Consider the following 21,146-nt stretch of genomic DNA (forward strand, 5'->3'; position numbering starts at 1 on the left):
CCTGGTCCGCCTTTCCACCTGAGTGAAAGCACCTTCACCCCAATATGCTGGACAAAGTGGGTGCATATACCCACGGGGACCTGTGTACATACACATTGTGGGGAAATTCCCACATGCATACATGAGGAAAATGTAGGCATTGACACAGATACAGAGAACAGAGGTTATCCTCTACCTTTTCCTGATCTGCTGTGACCGATCCCTGTTGCCAGCGGGGATTATGGGATAGTCCAGTGAGCTTGCGGTGCCACTTCTCATCCCCGCAGTGTGTGGGCCGAGTTGGCCTGCAGAGGCACCGCAGGACGACTGCTGCTCTGGGCAACAGCTGCCGAACAAAATGGAGCTGAAAAATTCCACTCCCAGTTCCCATAAACAGGACTGAGATATGATTTACATATTGTGAGAGAAAACAATGCACCTTGCTGCAGGGTAATTGTGTATCACATATGAGTGTACAGAATGTCTTTACTTTCATGAGTTAATTAGAATTAGCTCCTGATCAAACAGTGGTGGCTTTTTGTAATTGTTTTCAATAGGGCTGTCCTGAATACCATTTCTTTGGGCTTCAAAACTTCAGTGAGAAATATTCAAAGGTATTCAAAACTTTGCTTTGCGGCGCAGCAGGCTGACATGTTCTTCTGTCTGTCTGTCTCCATCTGCACCATTGCAGTGCCCGGGACATTGCCGCTACTACTGTACACACACGCACCTCTACACACAACAAATAGTGATATTCCTCTGAGAATAACTAATAATAATTAATGTTGAATATGAATAATGAACAAAGTTGTGGGATTATTCTTAATTTCATGGGCTATTTTGGGATTTATACATTATTATTACAGCATTCAACTGCTGATTTGGAGGTCGATTACCATGGCAACGTTTGAAGCTCTGAAGCTTCAAAGTATTTGGGTCAGCACTAGTTTTTAATGAGATTGAAGCGCTTTGCACGATACTTTTTCATGTTTATCTGCTCTGTGCACCTCATGTTTTTACAGGAGCGCCCTGAACACTTCAAGTTGAAAATAATTCAACACAGAGCGGAAGAGCGCCGACAACATTAGCTTTTTTTCTTTCTTATTGTGGTGACTTTTGCTGGTTACCCGGAGCTTTATGACTTCACCAACCTTAGTTACCATGATCTGAACAGAAAACAGCAGGAGGCAAATTAGTGCGGTACATGAGATTTCGGGTAAGTCGTTTTCATTCATTTAAACTGTTCCATTAACAATTTGGGTCACGTACAGTTCATGGTTTGTAATAAGGTAACGTTAGCACTCATTTGGTGGTTGCCTAGCAACATATGGAATAAAAAGACGCAGCAAACTGCAAAGCGCGCTCTGTCTGATCAGAGCCTTAACCCATAATTCATGCCTTTAAAAACTCATGAGGGTGCATGTTGTAATTAATGATATTCTTCAGTAAACGTAATCAGACAAATATCTTTATTCATAATAATTTGAAACATCAGGGGTTCAGTTTGAGTTTGCCTCCCCATAAGCAGGTCAGGGCCAGACACAAAGCTGAGAGGGATTCAGTGTTTTTCCTCAAGGACACTTCAGCAGGATGGGTACATGCTGACATAATGGCATAAACCTATTCCCATTACTCATACTGCAATGTAGTGACAGTAGTTACAATGTTTTATTAAAGTGTAACTGACTGTATTGGTTACTGTTGACAGCAGTTGTCCTCCAGCAGCCTCCTTAACCTGAGTTCTTTGTCTCATGTCTCCAGCTGTCTCACCCTAAACCCCACTCATACTCGCCTACACACATACGGAGAGACAATCCCACAGACAGAGAACATATCCACACACACACACACACACGAATAACACACGCACATATACTCGACTGACCCTTGGCCAGAGTGAAGCTCAGCACATTCTTGCGGGGCATGTTGACACCCTGGCAGGATCTATGAGGAGGTTCTGGCATTGGAAGCATTTTGTTATTCCAACGTTTCTGCTCTTGTGAAGAGTAACTCCCCCATCTCCCAGCCACAGACCAAATAACAATTCAGCCAAGTATTTCAGTCGCACCACATGCAATATTTAGTGGATTTTGGAACTGTACTTGAATGGATGTACATTATTACTTTTCTGGCTCAGTCGAGTTTACTGCCCGATGTATTTTCATATATTTATGCTTAAAGGTTTAACTGCGGTGCAGATCTCTGCAGTGGGCAGAATTCCCAGCATGCACTGAGCTACTGTTGCACGATATACCGATACTAGAAAGGTATCACAATACTCTGCCATCAAAAACGATACGATACCCCATTTTATTAGTACCGATACTTTAAGAATGATTTTTTTTTTAATTGTTTTGTGTTGTTAATTGATTTCCAATAATAGATATATACATGTTTGCATAAAGCAAGCATATTTGTCCCCTCCAATGTTAATAAGAGTATTAAATAATTGACAAATCTCCCTTTTAAGGTACATTTTGAAAAGACAAAAAATGTGCAAATAATTGCACTATGGACAATCATGCAATTAATTGCAATTAGATGTTTTAATTGATTGACATCCCTATAAATAAATCAATAAATGAGAGATTTGCAGGATAGAAACCGATTTGCAATTTTACAACCTCTGCCATAAATGTCTCAGCTATAGGTGCCTTTAAACTTTAAACCCATATTTCCAGCAACCCAGTTTGACTCCTTTTACAGTCGGTGTGTTTCTCTTTTCCTATGTTTCACTACATTTCCCGCTACGTGATGAACCTGACTAATTAGTGGCAGCTTGTTGTGACCCGGGTCTATAAATAGGCCTCCTTGTGCCTCAGGCCTCCTTTTAGTCAGGCCCTCTTAGTGGTCTTAGAATGTCTTTACCGATGTGGGGCACAGGACGGCTAATGCCAAACACATGTGAAGAGGAAAAGGGTTTACGGCAAAGGCAAGCAAAGATGCTTCATCTTTTAAGTGATAATTACTTGATTCCTACTCTGCTTCTCTCAGCGTTAGCCTTTGATCTCCTGCGAGTCAGCGTGCAAGACAAGCATAAAATTACAGGAGAGAGTAATGAGTTTAAAAGCCCCATACTTTACAGTTACATGTGTAATTAGGGAATCTCTCTCCTCCCTTGTTCCCTGCTTTAGTGCTCTTTCTCTCTTCCTATCATCGATCCTTTGACACTTGTTATTTATCTCCCTTTTGTTTGTGTGTGCATGCATGCATACATGCCTCTTGACACATTTGCCTCTGACTATGGCCATGACTCAGATGCCAGTGGAACAGGGTGCGTCTCCCAGTGCCAACTGCACATATTTTCGAAGTCAAGATTTGCAAGCGTCTTTCAGAGAGCCCCCTCACTTGTAAATAGAACAAGGATCTGTAGGAAGGAAACTGAACTTCACTTATGAGCATTGTAGAGCTTTTAACAACGTTGAATAGCGTATTGTACTTCATGAGTATCCTCTCTTTAATGTACACATTTCTGTAAAGTCAGAGTGTGGTTGTGCCTTCCTTTTAATGCAGTGATACATAACATCTCTGTCCAAAATAGAAGCGCTGCTCTCTTATTTGTACCAGATTATAACCCTCTGAGACCCACAATAGACCTGTTTTTGTCCTTTTTAAGGGGGGCGTACAGGGGCTCTTTAGGGGGAGATAGCAGGTCAACAGTAGATGTCACATAGAAGTAGTGTACATCATCTGAAAGCTGGGACCCTGAAGATTAATTTGAGATGCACTGTGTGTCAAGTTGTTTTAGTCATGAATCAGAAATAAACATGAATTAATTAATTAATTAATTAATGAAAATAAATTATGAAAGTGTGTAAGAACCTAGAACATTATGATCGAAGTATATAATGGTCATTCCCATGCTTTATTACGTCTAATAAATTGTTGCAGCAATTTAAGGTTGATACCATTTGTTGCACAGATTTGGTGCTAAATTTAACCATTTTTACCACTCGAGAATTGATAATTATCAATAATCCCTCCAAAATACCACATTAAGACACTAAGACCTTGAGGAACCCCATAGAAATAGCAACGCTGTGGTTTGGTGTCAAAGACTTTCGACATTTTGAGATTTCTGCAAGAATTACATTTTTTTCAGCGATCGGATTGGAAGCACTTCTGCTCTGGAAACTGCTCAGAAACCTCCTTATTATCAATCTACCTAGGAAAGCCATCCATCCTCTGAATGCTCTAGGTCTCTAGTTTGTGGTTGTAAAGTTTAATGAGGCTGTGATTATCCTATAGAGGTCATTATCACATAGTCACAGGTCATTATATACAGTGAGGTCAAGTTTCAAAAAAGGGTCTCACTACAATGAAATTACACATCATTACACATGAATACAATTGGATCCACAAGAGTCTCAGCTTTACAGTGATACCTGATTTATGTAATTCCAAGACTGTTTAGGGACCCCAGTATGCAGAAATATTCAAATACATCATTTTAGAATAGGCGATAATAACACATTTATACTGCATTCAAAACACTGCATGGTTTTTGCCCAAAACTGCATGTGATCATCATAAAGTGGGCATGTCTGTAAAGGGGAGACTCGTGGGTACCCATAGAACCCATTTTCATTGACATATCTTGAGGTAAGAGGTCAAGGGACGCCTTTGAAAATGACTATGTTAGTTCCTCGCCCAAATTTTGCCTACTGGAGCACTATTTACCCTCTTTCCCGACAAGCATGACCAATGGCTTCCTTAGGCTTTCTAGTTTCATAATATATCTGGACCTTCACTCTATCTCTAAAACTGAACCTGTTGCAGCCTCTGAAAGACAGTATAGTCAGTCGGGTGAGTCTCGGAGAGTTAAAGTTAATTCGGTGTGCTTGCAAAGTTCATGTTGCAATGTACTGTTTCAAGAAAGAGAACTTAAGAGTCTGTTCACCGCTGCAGGGCTCAGTCTCTGGCCTCGTTTGCCTCCTCCCCCTGTCCTGCCTACCTCTCTCCATCCCCTGACCACTTCCTCCTGCCTTTGAAGCCGGGCGCCCTTCTTTGCTGCTGCCAGACAGGATACCCCACATCCTGTGAGAGACAGGAAGGAGCCCTGCTCCTAGTCCCAGACACACAATCTGTCTGTGCTCCAGCAGCCTCCAGCAACCCCTTTACTTTGCTCACAAACTTGCGACAACAAAAATGTTACTCTGGCGCAAACAACAGTGTACGCATTCTTATCAAACCGAAGCAGAACTGCTTCATCCCAAGAAACGTTAAAACAGATTGAAATCAGTTCTTGGAGGTGCACCTCAAATCTGTGAGGATCGCAACAGCTGACACCAATTTGCCTGAGCCTCTTTTGGACGGGCTCGCCCATGCTTCAGTGAACACGGGCCAGACCTCCATCTGATGCAGACCTAGTAGTGGTTTTGGTTGCTGCGCAGATAAACCGCATGCAGATCAGGAATTTGGTTACCAGTATTTCAGAGTTTTCTTCGACTCATACAAATGCACAGTCAGGGTCTGTCAAGGGATCAGCTGAGACGAGGAGTGTCTGCCTGTCAAAATGTACTAATGGCGAGTGACGGCGCTCCATCCCAGCTGTTGGACCTGTGAAGTGAAAATTTGTATGTAAGAAAAATACATTATAGTGGATTTAGTGCACCTCAAAAGTGGCTGTTAAAGGAGGGAAGAGTGTCACTTTCCCTCCCTCCACTGACCTCCCAGTCCGTTGACTCATGTCCCACGAAATGCAACGTCTGCTGTGAGTCAAAAAAAGGAGCTGGGTTGTTTCAAGCTCCAGCTTTTATTTAAAGGAGGCTTTATTTTTAATGTTGACATGTATTTAGATTTTACTGCTAAATTTGATATACTGCAGCCTCACCCTTCACCACCGCCCAGTGTCGCAGCCACTCGCTGGAGTTGTCTGTTTAGTCCCCGATGTGGAACTGTGCCCGCTTTCCCTTCCGCCTGCAGTTTGAGGTCAAAGGGAGTCAACCGGAGACCTTATGCCCCACCAAACCTTCTCTGACGCTCAACTGTCACTTGTTTTTGGACAGGCATGTCAGCTTGTCAGAATACTCCCTTTCAGCGTCGTGAAAACAGGCGCACACCCAAAATGGTTGGCCTCCTCCCAGAGAGTAGAGAGGGGGTGACGGCGGCGGTTGCGGCCGTGAACAGAATAGCTCCGCAGCTATGGCCGAGATGACTGTTCCCTGTCCAGCAGCGGCTGTCTAACCTCTGCCAGCGGCTTTCAGCCTCGCTGTCCTGTCAGCTTTCAGGTGTGGGAACCCCGTCTCTGCCAGGAAGCCATCAAATGCTGTAATTTAAACCATTAAGATGCAGTATGGAGGTCTGAGAGCTGCTGTACAGGAAGCTGGCAGGGAAACAGATTCACACGCCACTCCCAGCTTTTAATGGCCAAGCTGGAAAGAGAGGAGATGGCAGGGAGGTGGACTGATGGGCTTGACTGGCCAAGTGAACTTGATTCACTTAGCTAATGCCTGAGTGGATCGGATCACATGCTTTGAATGTTTTTGCTAGCAATGCCCATTTATGTCTACTTTTATATTTTTGTTTATTTTGAATTTATCATTTGGCCATGTGGGTCAGTATCAGAAGTGTCAGTCTGTGAGTGTCTTTTGGCAGAAGTGGCTCTATGTTAGGGATGTACCGATCTGACTTTTTTTTTTAAATAGATTTTTTAATGCCAGAATCTACATAATTGTTTCTTTTGAGTCTATACAGAGGTAGAAGGAAGTTACCGCTTTTATTGTTGTAGTCTAAGTAATGTGACGTCATATCCGTTCCATATCCGTCACTAAAACAAACCGCAGCTGGCAGCAGCCAGCCGAAACAAAAAAACAGAAAACGGCGGAGGGTCTACATGGATACGACCTGCACTCTCACATTTTAAAACCAAAGTGGTAAACACTACACATACAGAAAAGTATGGAAACACTTTGGGATTCACACATTGCAGGAAAAGCAGAGCTAGACATCACGGCTAAAGCTGCATGCTAACTCTGTCATGGACAGGAAACGTTATCGTATTGCGGTAACATGTGGTCAAGCCAGCCGTCACTCTCATCTCCGTGGTCAAATCAGCCGACGCAACAACTATAGAGCACCCACATACTGACATTTATGTTAAATGCATTCAAACGCCACCGATGGAGCTGACCATGGATGTATAAAGAGAATGGAGCTGACGGGAGACCTAGCGACAGACTTGGCAAAGTGTGGAAGTATACAGGTGTGACTACGTCTGGTTTTCAAAATAAGGTGTTTACAAAGGGTCTTGTAAATACCAAATACATAAATGGAAATAAGATTGATTGGATTATATTAACCAGAAATATAAAACATTACATGTCCCTCATAAATTAAAAATAAAATACCTCTAATTTGTGAGAGAAATGTTTTTGGTTTGCTTCAAAAAAGATTTATAAATAATTCCTGACAATGACTGATATATTCGACTTCAGGACATCTCTGACTACATACATGCTGAAAATCAAACATTTTTACTGTATTAACTAGATATTGTCCAATTGAAAAGTCCTTAGAAGTGTATGATTCGACTTTTTCTCATGGTCTAGTGTTAAACAAGTTAACAAAAATCGCAATAAACACTTTAAAATCGCAAAACATATCAAATTGGCACCCAAGTATCGTGATAGTACTGAATCGAGAGATAGGGGTATCATCCCAGCCCTAATAAACACAGAACTGACTTGAATAGATCGGCCCCATTGTCACCGGTAATCTATCCAGCTATTTGAGTCAGTATCAGTCCGATATCCTATCCGGTATCGGTATCGGTGCATCTCTACTTTATGTGTGGCCCAAGGCTCATAAAGTCTAACCATGAGCCCTAAACGTGTCTTTTTACAGCAAGCACCTCCTGTTCCCAGTGAGATATGCACAACAAAAATAAACTGCAGTCTCAAAAAAGAAAAACAGAAGGAGAACAGCCAGAAAATGATGAAGCTGTTTTAAACAGGGCTTTATACTTTTCTTTTTGCTCTATGCTCGTTCATCCAACTTCAACTCTCTTTATGGGGCACAGAATGCCTGTTTCACTGTGACACACACTTTTTGTCAGGACAACCTGTTTCAGATTTGACTACATCTGTCACATTCATTCCCCACCTCTTCCACTTAAAAATATTAGCTGCACATGGAGTCATATCTGCTGGCCAAGTATTGCACCATATGGCCAAAGCCATACTTGGCATGCAGTGATGCTAATGTATGTCTGCTAGTTGTAATAGTGGAGCTCACCATGCACGTCTGTATAAATGCAGAGCTCGAGCCTGAGTGTGTTTGTGAGCAGTGGCAGGAGACATCTAGTGGCCTGTTTGGATTTTGGCACGGAGAAATTAAGTTTACTATATCATTTTCAAACAAACATATTGAAGCTGCAAATAAAATGTGCACGATTCAAAATGAGATTTCTTCTCATAGGAGAGGTGGCAGGAGGTTTGTTCTCTCCAGCACACTGCCATAATATACACATCTTGCCAATCAAAATCCACGTCTCTGCCCTACTTGCCATGTTGACATTATAACACGTGAATGATATTGTTATTGTTTCAACATTTTGAAATGTGGCAACGTCCTGAGCCTCCTTGATGTCGGATAACTCCTAATCGTTAACTGTCAAGCGTAGAGCGGAAAAGTGACATGGCAGGGGAGCGCTGCTCTGAAGAATGGGAGTCTGCGTGGGGACCACATGGGGACACGCACGCCTCCAGCTTTTAATATGCTTGAATTGGCACAGGAGTCAATGTAAGCCAACCCCCGAAGTTCAGGTTTAATTAAGCTCCTGCCAGACTTCGCGCCCCGCTCTCCTTTTCCCATCAGACCCCCCTCTCCCTGATGGTTGTTTCTGCCACCCATTACTCTGGCTGTGTTTTGACAAACTCCTTGCTGTTAAATGCTTGGTTAAAGGTGGTGGTGGGTCAGCACCAGAGCCAAGGTGTTAATCATAATAGCAGTAGTGCTACAGGGCGCTTACAGTGCAGGCCTTTTCTCAATTTTTATGTACATGTGTGCAAATTTCAAATGGTACATACATTCCGTGTGGACATGTATATACATAGTACTGTAAATATGACTTCAGAAAGCTATGAATATCTGCGAAATTTAGTTAATCTAAGAGTCCTTTAATTAAACTAGGGCTGTCAATCGATTAAAATATTTAATTACGATTAATCACATGATTGTCCATAGTTAATCGCAAATTAATCCCACATTTCTTTATCTGTTCTAAATGTACCTTAAAGGAAGTTTTGTCAAGTATTTAATACTCTTATTAACATGGGAGAGGGCAAATATGCTGCTTTATGCAAATGTATGTATATATTTATTATTGGAAATAAATTAACAACACAAAACAATGACAAATATTGGCCAGAAACCCTCAGAGGTACTGCATTTAGCATAAAAAATATGCTCAAATCATAACAAAGCAAACTCAAGCCATAGAGTGGGCATGTCTGTAAAGGGGAGACTCGTGGGTACCCATAGAACCCATTTTCATTCACATACTGTATATTGAGGTCAGAGGTCAAGGGACCGCTTTGAAAATGGCCATGACAGTTTTTCCTTAACAAAATTTAGCGCTTGTTTGTAGCAGCCTCCTTTTTGACGAGTTAATATGACATGGTACCAATGGATTCCTTAGATTTTCTAGTTTCATATGATACCAGTATCTTCACTCTAGCTTTAAAACTGAGCCCGCTACAACCTCCAGAAGATTGATTGCGTTAATGCATTAAAGAAAGCAGGAGCGAACTTTTCTCATTTTACAGCTAAACAGTACACTACAAGATGTTTCTGAAAACATTTGAGGCGAGAAATAGGCATTACAGTAACAGAATATTGATTCATATTTGATCAGCGCTGCCTAGTTTGACCGTTTGATCGGATTTCACGTGTGATTGACAGCTGCCTCCATTGAATGAACAGCCAATAGCAACGCTCTCTCTCTGAAATGACCTGTGATTGGCCAAAGTCCTGTCACTGACTATAGATTTTTTAAAGCCTGAAAACAGAGCCATGAGGAGGTGCAGAAATCTAGTTTTCTCTCAGAACACTTGAATTACAATATGCTGAAAGGTTATTATGGAATTTTTGCCCAATGATGCCAAAAATATTCTGCCTACCCCCACTTTAAAACTAAGTATGACTTTTTCCCAGCAGTGACAGAGGGCTGTTTGTTGCTCGGCCTCACGGTCTCCCTGCTCAGGACAGAGGCAGCAGTACCAAACGGTGGAAGTGGGTCAGTGCTCAGTCACACAGTGGCTGTAACACATACATCGCGCGTGCACCTGTACAAACATACAGAGGGAGGGAAAGCAGAGGAATGGCGTCACCTTCCAAACTTGAATTTAAACTCTAATTGTGGCCCACTTTTTAAGCACAAAAAATGTTCTGTCTTTTGTGAGTTAGCTTTAAGACCGATGCCGTACACTACAAGTTAGATAGGCTGACGTACTCATGAAATACATGACAGGATATGACTGCTATATGAGTAAAGCTTGTACATTTTGTAATTTGTCGGTGTTGAACTGTGGTAACTGCTTTCCCGTTTGTCTGACTCGGAACAAGCACCCTCGCCTGCACCAAAGCCAACACCGCAGAGGCAATATATTTTACAGCCTTATTTGCATCCAGCAGTTTATGTTCTCAGCTATTGCTCTTTATAGTTTCGGAGCCTATAGCTCTCTGTGACTCTGCAATCTAAAGGCTCGTACAGATGAATGCAGACCAGCCGATGCCAAGGCCTGTGTGGTTTCGTGAGTGTATGTTTAGGCTTGTCTGGAAGGAGCAGGGTGTTATTTTATGTCAAAGGTCTCTGCTTTCACGGATGCAGAACGTTTCTCAGAGCAGGAGGCTTCTATTACAGCTAATAAGAGATGGAAAGCTTAGCTTTTATTTGATTCTAGCCAGAGAAAGAGAGGAGGAAAACAAATTATGACAATTAAATATGCGTTCACTAAAAAGAAACAACTTGCTTTGAAGTGAAATCCACTTTTCAAAAATCTTCCGTCCCAAGTTATTACTCAAGAGTCGACAGCCATGCTAGTGCCTCTTTGAGGCTGTGTTTTGGCACAGTTGTGCTTTGAGCTAAATGCTAATGTATTTACTAACATTCGCTAATTAGCACTAAACACAAAGGGAATGTAATTACTTTTGCAGCCGTTTGATCGTAAATCAAAATATTGGAAAAATTAAAGGTTTGACCTGAATATGGCACAAAATGAAAAGTTTTTACAATTCATCCTGAGGGGAACATGAATGTCTGTACCAGATTTCATGGCAATCCATCCAATAGTTGTTGAGGCATTTAACTCAAAACCACAAATGTGAACTTGCTGGAGGCACAAGAGGAAAAGAAAGGGGATCACCATAGTCGGTAGGCTTCATTATCTTCCGGGGATTATGACTGTACATGATTTGTTTGCCAATGCAGCAAGTAGATAGGTGAAAACCTGCTGGTGGCACAGACAGGTTTTAAATTCAGATTATGTCAACGTGAACCTTATTTTTCTTTGGCAAATGAGCAGGTATATGAATTAGGGGCGAAAGTCTGTATCCTGTATTTAAAGAGCCAACATGGGAAGAAACCTAAGTCACTCCTTGGTAAGTCTAAGATTGTATGCCAGTGTCTTGATTGGCACAAGTTTGTTGGGAATTTAACAACTTTACCTCAGTGTGTAAATGTTTTTACAAGTTTACCCAAACTGTCTGAGCATTCGCGATCCTAAATATGAAAAGGTGGCTGCCTCGCTGTCCCTCCCCCATGTCTGTCTTATTCTCACAGCATGTATGACCTCAAGTAAACAACTTCTTCAAAGTTTTGCTCTTTTAATGCATGACTAAATTGCTGCAGGCCTGTAAACTTTAACAGCTGTTTGGTTGCTCATTTGCACTTTCCTGTGTGGTTCGTGTTTAGAGTGGAAAATGTCCCTGACAGCTTGCCTGTTATGAATCTACTTGTTCTCATAAAACATTTCTTTTTTTTCCTGTAGTTTTGTTTTTTTGTTTTTCCAGTGCTTGGATGTATAGGCCAGTCTTGACGTTTCTTCTCATTGAGGGAAACTTGTAAAGAGAAACTCCTGTAAAGCGGTTCATTAAAAGAGTTTATAACTGTAAGTTGATTAAGGGGCTTACAGTTAAAAAAATACAGATCATTATGTTGCATCAACAAGTGCTACATGGAGCGCATCTATTAATACAACACATCACCACTACATACAACACGTCCACTTTGCATGCAAATTAGGCAGCAAATAGAGACTAAGAGCTAGAGCAATCAAATATGTCCTACATCTACAGCACACGGTGAGTGGGATTTTCTTTGCAGGGTCTATTTAGATATCACATAGAAGTGATGTACATCATCTGAAAGATGGAAACCTGACGACTAATTTGAGATGCAGCTCAAAACTGTGTCTCAAGTTGTTCTAGTCATTAATAAGAAATAAAAATGAATTAAGAAATGAATTAAGAATAAATTGTGAAAGTGTATCAGGGCTTAGAACATAGTTTGATTTGATATAAGTATATGATGGTCATTCCCATGCTCTATTATGTCTCATAAATTGTTGCAGCAATTTTTGTGTTGATACCATTTGTTACAAAGATTTGGTGCTAAATTTAACCATTTTTTTTACCACTGGAGAATTGATAAAAATTATCAATAATTTCTCCAAAATACCACATTAAGACACCAACACCTTGAGGAACACCATAGAAAAAGCTATGCTGTGATTTGGTATCAAAAACTTTTGACATTTGGAGATTTTCTGCAAAATTTCATTTTTTGGCGATTGGATGAACACTTCTGTTCTGGAAACTGCTCAGAAACTAGTCTTCTAAACTTGTCAATCTACCTAGGGAAATCCATCCATCCTCTGAATGCCCTAGGTCTCTAGTTTGTGGTTGTAAAGTTTCATGAGGCTGTGATTATCCTAGAGGTCACCACAGGTCATTTTATACAGTGAGTTCAAGTTTAAAAAAATGGTTTCACTACAATGAAATGGCTACTATGGGGGACTAACATCATCACATGTGAATACAGTTGGGCTCATTGGATCCACAAGAGTTTCAGCTTTACAGTGATACCCAATTTATGCAATTCCAAGACTGTTTAGGGACCCCAGTATGCCCCAAACTGCATGTGATTATCATAATGTGGGCATGTATGTAAAGGGGAGACTTGTGGGTACCCATAGAACCCATTTTCATTCACATATCTTGAGGTCGGAGGTCAAGGGACCCCTTTAAAAATGGCCATGCCAGTTTTTCCTCGCCAAAATTTAGCATAACTTCTTAGCGTTATTTAGCATTTTTCCCCGCAAACTAGCATGACATGGTTGGTACCACTGTATTCCTTAGGATTTCTGGTTTGATATGATACTATCTTATAGTATTTTTCGCTCTAGCTTGAAAACTCAGCCCGCAACAACCTCTGAAAGACAGAATAGCGACCCTGCCCGCCTGCGGTCCGCTAGAGTTAAAGGATGATAGTTCTATAATATTACCAGTAAACCTCTGAATAAGCAGAAAAAAAGCCTCATTTAGGGTTTATTCACCTGAGCAAACAGCTGCTGAACACACAGCTTGGTGTTGGATATTGGCTTCCCCTTCCCCAGTTTTAGAGTGAAAGGTAAATATTCCACTCTGGGGATGTTGGCAGCACCTGAAACAGTCCAGAGCAGTCAGTCCTAGATCTGTTCAGTGCAATGAGAAATTTGCCATATGTATACATCTAAATATACTGAAAGTGCCAGCTGTGCACACAAATCACATCACTGTCAAATCCACAGTTTATATACTTCCACAGATCTTATATACGCTGTTGAAGCATTTATACCGTGTTTATCACAGTGCGCTGTGTGTGCACTTGTTGGCAGCCCCAGCCCTTCATTTTCAGCGAGGTAATAAGCAAGTTTACCTGCAATAATCATCAGCAATGCGTCTGCACGGCTGCAGCAGAAGTGTCCTCCCCGCCCATGGTGTTTTAGAGGAGACAGACTTATTGTGGGAAAGAGGGAAACTTGTCTGAAGAGAAGAAATTGTCTGAGTTTTTAAAATATAGCCTCTCATATTCAGAGACTTGAGAAGAGATGCATTCAGCATGAGAAAGCCAACATATTTCCACTATTTGAAATCTGGTACTGCTTGCCCGTGGAAAAGTACAACTTAATAACCATTATTAAATTTAGAAGCTATTTTTATTAGACTACTTTTAAAGGTTACATATTTCAGTGTGTTGTGAGATGTTCCTGAGGTAACTCTGAGGTTATTTAAGGTCATATTTAGGAATATGATTTTGAAAATAGGATTTTTAGTGCTGTCAATCGATTCAAATACTTAATCGCAATTAATCGCATGATAGTCCATAGTTAATCCCGATTAATTGCAAATTAATCACACATTTTTTATCTGCTCAAAATGTACCTTAAAGGAAGATTTGTCAAGTATTTAATACTTTTATCAACATGGGAGTGGGCTTCATTTTAATGGCACTAATTTCGTTAATGCATTAACGCAATTTTTAGGTTGTAGCGGGCTCAGTTTTAAAGTTAGAGTGAACATACTGGTGTAATATGAAAAGAAAATCTAAGATAATCTAGAAAATCTAAGGAATCCATTGGTACCAACCATGTCATAGTAGCTTGTCGCGAAGGAGGCTCCAAACTTATGCAAAATTTTGGCGAGGGAAAACTGGCATGGCCATTTTCAAAAGGGTCCCTTGACCTCTGACCTCAAGATATGTGAATGAAAATGGGTTTTATGGGTACCCACGAGTCTCCCCTTTACTGACATGCCCACTTTATGATAATCACATGCAGTTTGGGGCAAGTCATAGTCAAGTCAGCACACTGACACACTGACAGCTGTTGTTGCCTGTTGGGTTTGAGTTTGCCATGTTATGATTTGAGCATATTTTATTTTTTAGAGTATTAAATACTTGACAAATCTCCCTTTTAAGGTGCATTTTGAACAGATAAAAAATGTGCGATTAATTTGTGATTAATCGTGATCAACTATGGACAATCATGCAATTAATCTCGATTAAATATTTTAATCGATTGACAGCCCTATCTAATCAATTGTTTATTTTGCTTTTTTGGACACGTCATGTCTGTCACTTCCTCTTGATGCTGCACTATATGTTAGTTAGTAGTTTTGTGCTGATAACTTTTTTTTGGCGATCTGCATGGGTACCCTGAAGTCTGTGCTGGTACCTGGAAACCTAAAGGTCTGGTCAGGCTAGCTGTTCCAGTCTTTATGCTAAGCTAATCTATTTGCCTCCTTGCTTCAGCTCCATACGTCAAACCATTCCTCCAACAGTGATTTCACACTATTGGCTGTAACTTCATTCTTCATCTAACTTGAGTGCCATACCAGAGTCCTGTGAGGCTTGGTCTCTAAATTGCGGTTGTGTAGTTTACACCTTCCCTGTCACGTCGTGGCCAGACGGTGTAGTTTCTGTTTATTTATGTATGAAAAACGCAGGAATATATGTGGGCTGAATTAGAGAGGCAGAGGCCCTGCAGACCCACTCTGAGCCCACCGGCAGGAGAAACCCTCCATTATACCACAGCTTTATTTTTAGCCAACATTCTTCAACTCAACAAAGAAAGCATTCAAGTTAATCCAGAGGCAAATATTTCTTACAGAGTTATAGAAATAAGTCATGATATTTATTTATATTTTTCTTACATTTGACAAAGAGAGTGAATCCTCATGCAAACATTTGCTCGTTGTCAGTGGGATTAGGAGGCAAAGGAGAGTACGGCCTCTTCATAAAGTATCAGCTGAAAGAAAACAAAATAATGATCCTGCTCATTGGATATGACCGCTCCACTACCTCAACAACATTCGAACATTCTTCAGTGGCATTAGAAAATATTTGGAGAGAGAGAGAGGGAGAAGGAGAGAAACTCAAGACATAAACACGTGGAGCTGGGAGAGCTAACAGGCACAGGAGGACAACCTGCCAACGGGAGCTGTGGCTTCCAGGAATGTGCACAAACACACCGCCTCTCTGTTGCCCTCAGTAGCGGTCGGGTATCATCTGTGCTCCAATTTTCTTTCTGTCTGTCTCACCTGCAACCTGCTTGCAGACGTTTGAAAGTGGAAACTGATATTTTTGAGCTGAAAACTGCTGAATGCAAATATTTTGAGCCAATATTTGCTGCACTTATTCTTTGCCAATGTTTTGCCAAAAAGACTTAAAGGAATAGTTCAACATTATGATGTATTCTTATTCACTTTCTTGCCAAGAATAAAATGAGAAGATTGATTAAAAAAACTCCATCCTACATAAAACATTGTGCTTTTGCACGGATTAATCAAACAAGATATACCATGTGAATATAGTGACCTTTAGATGTGAATGTACGTATGGAGGACGGAACCTGCCATAATCAAAAAATAAATAAATAAATATGTCATTAAACATAGCCAAAATAATATTTAAAATAAATGTACCCATTAATGAATTGATAAAATGTGACATAAATTGATATTTCTGTTTTAATTTGCTTCTTTATTTTTTATCTTTGTATTAATTCCCTCATTTATTTTTTATTTATTTATTTTGCATTAATTTTTTTATTTATTTATTTATTATTGCATTTGTTTATTTATTTATTTTACATTTATTTTTAAATGTATGTATTAAATTAAATATGTATTTATTTATTTATGCATGATTTTCCCTTTACAAATCACCTCTTATTTATTTCCCTAAAAACTTATTTATATCTGTATTCTTTTCTTTAAACATTTATATACAACTCCTTTAAGACTTTTTTGCAAAAAAATAAAAAATAAGCATAGGAAATATTGGCACAAAATATTTGCATTCAGCAGTTTTCAGCTCAAAAATAAAGAAAATCCATAGGTAGGCAGATTTTGTCACATTGTTTCCAGTCTTTGTGCTAAACGAAGCCTTAAGCTAACCCACTCCTGGTTGTGGCCTTATATTTACTGGACAGACATGTTAGTGGTATATCATCTAACTCTTGGCAAGAAAGTGTATTTCTCAAAATGTTGAGCTTTTCCGTTAAAAAACAAAGAGAATTGTATAGAGGGGGTCTCTGACATAGCATTTTGATCTATAGAAGATAATGCAACTCTCAAACACCCTACAAATATATATAAATAAATTAAAATAATCTGAAAAATATATCATAAAAGTACAAACTGTGCGAATCAAACTTTTGGTCTAACCTTGCTCCCCTTGTCCACTTTATTAAGTAATTACCATTTTTGGGGCAGAAGCTGTGATGACAGTATGTTGTTGTTCCTGCCCTGTTCACTTCACCTTGACGGCTCACCAGCTGCTCGCTCAGCAGCGAGCCGACAGCACAGACAGCAGCTTAGTTTACACAACTCCCCAATTCCAATTTTTCCCTCCATCAAGTTTGTGTAATTTATTTCATGCATGTCACTCCTGTCAGTATAATTTCCTTCATCGCACACCACAACAGTAGACTTTTGGATACAGACGATGACAGTTTTAGACTTCTGTAGAGTGATATGCAGCCTACTTTGTAGTCCACAGTTTGTCTCACACTGCCGCTTCACACCATATGTCCTGTTGTCTTTGCGCCATGTGTCAGCCTGACCTTTTTGGACAATATATATAATGCGGCACCAATGTCACCCAGGTAAATTCTTGTGTTGCATTTGTTACAGTGCTGCAGGGTATTTAGAGGTGCAAGTCAGAACAACGTGTCATCTGATGTTGCTGTTATCAAAGCATGTGACTGTGAACGCTGCCAAGCACTTTACTTTATTAAGGGCTCCGTTCCTCTGGGAGCGATAACAGAACCTGTCAAAGGAGTGATTTATGTCAAGGTGTGTTTATCAGAGATATTGCTCCAGGAGAAAATAAAATGGTATTTCAAAATTACAGTCCATAAAAACTATTGCATGTGTCACTAGATTTAACATCATAGTGGTTTAATTGTTGAAAATGCACAGAAAATTACTGAATGAAAAGATGATGTATTATACAAGGAAAGGCATGTATTTTGTCAATCCGGCAGGTGGATACACACCCCATTCAAATTGTTGATTGTTTTTTGAGTAATGTAAAGTCTAAGTGTTTCTGGCAAAGTGCCATTCATGGAAATGAGTTTGACTGAGTGGCAGATAAAGACTCTTTTCATTGCGCACTCTGGGGCACTGGAGCAGGCCTGTCATAGAGTTTCAAGGCAGAGCTGTGCCCCTGCCTGAATGAAAATACAGCATGGAAAGAATTTCCTGAAATGAAACTCAATCGCGTTTGCCACTAAACAGCAGAATATGCGCTGGAGGAATCATCAGCAGAGTCTTGAGTGGCTTGTTAAAGCAGTCCTTGAAAATTATAGAATAGTAGCCCAACAATCAGAGTTCAGAAAAAAAAACGAGCTGTAGCTCCAAGAAAGGGAAAGTTCTGTGGATGGAACAATAACAACATTATATGTAATTCAAAAGTGCACTGAATATTGGTTTTCCTCTTTGCAATTATTCCATTTCTTCCATCAGAGCATACTTGCCAACCTTGAGACCTCAAAAATAGGGAGGATTTCAAAACCAAAATAGGGAGTTTCAGAGATTTTGTTTCCTGCATTCTGGTGACTTGAAAGAATGAAAATAACAAAATAATAAGTACACTGCAACAGCATTTTTATGTTAAATAGGCCTACTTTTAATTTGACTTTTAATTCTCAGTAAAGAAAACGGAATAATTCGCCCCTCTGGTGTGAACTTGTGTGAATCTCTGGTATAAACTAATACTCTATTTCTCTCTCTGTCTCTCACTCACTGAAGGTCCTTTCAGACACAATGCCACAACGGCACCACTGCGCTCTGAAACCTGTTATTTCCAACGGCTTGCACCATGTCATGACAGTTTTTCGCTGCATCGAGCAAAGCCCAACTTTGGCGCTGCACGCTGTGATGTGCGGCGAGCGCAGCTCAAACCGTGTTGTGTCATTCGCAAGCGTATATATTTATATGTAAGGTCGCGAGCAGCTCTCTTTTGCCGGGAAACAACATTTGGTGTAGCTCTATTGTCGTCCGGGTGGAAATAGTAGGGCTTATACACACTGTACAGTGCCAGAAACAGGTTGAGATAACTAATGGGAAAGAATGTGTGAAAATTGGGAGAAAAACAAGAGAAGTGTGACCCCGGGAGGAAACCGGGAGAAGGCAATGAAAAACGTGAGTCTCCCGGGAAAATTGGGAGGGTTGGCAAGTATGCATCACAGACCTTGAAATGTTCTGACTTTTTTTTTTGCAGAGGAGCCTTTCCTCAGAGCAGAAGGGTGGAGTGGCAGCCAAGGGCGACAGTGGCGTTACTGAAGACGGTGTGGCAGCGGAGGCCATAATCCATGGCTTTCCTGTGCTGACTGGTCTCTCAGAGCCCAGCTGGTGTTGGGTTTCCATCCAAGCAGCTGGACGAGGGAGTTTTGTGGTCCTCTTCAGTCCTCTTTGAAAGAGGATAGTCAAGCAGAGTCCCTCCATGAGGCCCTGAGGACCCTGCCACTGCAGCCACGCTGAAGAGAGACGTCCCTGTTGCGGTCCGGCATGAGCAGCTGGAAGACTCTGGGAGACATTGGCAACAGGTGAACACAGCACCAGTGTGAGGGAGAATATCTGGCAAGTGACTTGGAAGGTCTTGAAGCAATGTGGGAACTCAGGGTGTTGTCAATATGGGTGAAATATGTCTGACTCAAACGATGGGAAGAAATAAAAGACTAATGTTTTCAGTTCAGGAAGGTTCAGACAGGGTGGGGTGAGTGGAGCTTGTGAAGCAGCTCTCCTGCTGGGAGAGAGGTGCTAAGGTTAGGTGAAGCTTTTCACTTACCCCCACAGAGGAAATGGACAACTTTAGGAAGGGCCTTGACAGTGTGTTGATTGGGCCTTTTCGTCAATCTGACTGATCTAGTGTTTCTTGATCCGGGAAGGCCTCAGGGCTGAAATGGTTTCCTTATATTTTGCCTGGCCACACAGATGGTGGAAAATAGCTCTGTAGTAGGTTTTGCTTGGCCAGGCTGCTCTGTTTTATTTGGAGTCCTGCACTAAAGGATGAGTCGCCCAGTTTGACTGGAGTGGGCCCAAGGCCTTTGGAGATCACACAAGCACTAAAATCCATATGTGAGATGTATAAACAGCAGCCAGTGTTTATTTACAGCATTTTAAACTTCAGCGTGTACCCAGTGCTTGCTAGCTCTACACTCTGTAAAGAGGAAGGGCAACAAGCATATACAGCAAACACAAACTGAAGCAAGTTTCACAAACATTTCTGTCAATGCAATGCCATTTTACTATCCTTTATAGGGCTGTCAATCAATATATAAAATAAATATAAATATTTAACTGCATGATTGTCCATAGTAAATCATTTTACATTTTCACATTTTATATCTGTTCACAATGTAGCTTAAAGGGAGATTTGTCAAGTTTTTAATACTCTTATCAACATGGGAGTGGGCAAATATGCTTGCTTTATGCAAATGTATGTATATATTTATTATTGGAAATCAATAACCAACACAAAACAATGACAAATATTGTCCTGGAACCCTCACAGGTACTGCATTTAGCATAAAAGGTATGCTAAAATCATAACATGGCAAACTCAAGCCCCACAGGCAACAACAGCTGTCAGTGTGTCAGTGTGCTGACTTGACTATGACTTGCCCTAAAACTGCATGTGATTATCATAAAGTGAAAATTTCTGTAAAGAAAACACTCGTGGATACCCATAGAACTCATTTTCATTCACATATCTTGAAGTCAGAGGTCAAGGGACCCCTTTGAATATGCCCGTTTTTCCTCGCCAAAATTTAGCGTAAATTGGAGCGTTATGTGTGTATTCACTTTCTTCCCAAAAGTTAGATGAGAAGATTGATACCAGTCTCAGACATGAGATCTAACTCTCTGCAAGAAAGTGAATAAGTGTATGTCAAATTAATCCTGAGGTGTTGGGGATGTCTTTAGTACAGTAGGTCCCTGGTGAGCATTCGTAGTGGGAGAGTTTAATCATGGGTGTTTGAGGGCTGGGTTAGGGTCAGGTTTAGAGGCTTCCATCACTCACAGGAATAAAACTATGACTGCTCAGACCCCCAGCAGAACAAATGCCAAATTCCAGTACTCTCAGTACACTTTTAAAGACACTGAGTTATGCAGCAGACCCA

General features: G+C 40.7%; 1 protein-coding gene across 1 annotated transcript in view; it reads left to right on the plus strand.

Annotated features, from left to right (window-relative positions):
- Positions 1-920: 920 nt before the first annotated feature.
- The window catches only part of ccdc92 (coiled-coil domain containing 92), a 38,192-nt gene continuing 17,966 nt past the window's right edge, over positions 921-21,146 (plus strand). The window contains exons 1-2 of the mRNA XM_037777381.1: positions 921-1,195; positions 19,247-19,571. The gene's annotated coding sequence lies outside the window, so the exon portion shown is untranslated. The remainder of the gene's footprint in view (positions 1,196-19,246; positions 19,572-21,146) is intronic.

Source organism: Sebastes umbrosus, chromosome 8, assembly GCF_015220745.1.
Source record: "Sebastes umbrosus isolate fSebUmb1 chromosome 8, fSebUmb1.pri, whole genome shotgun sequence".
Taxonomy (NCBI): Eukaryota; Metazoa; Chordata; class Actinopteri; order Perciformes; family Sebastidae; genus Sebastes; species Sebastes umbrosus.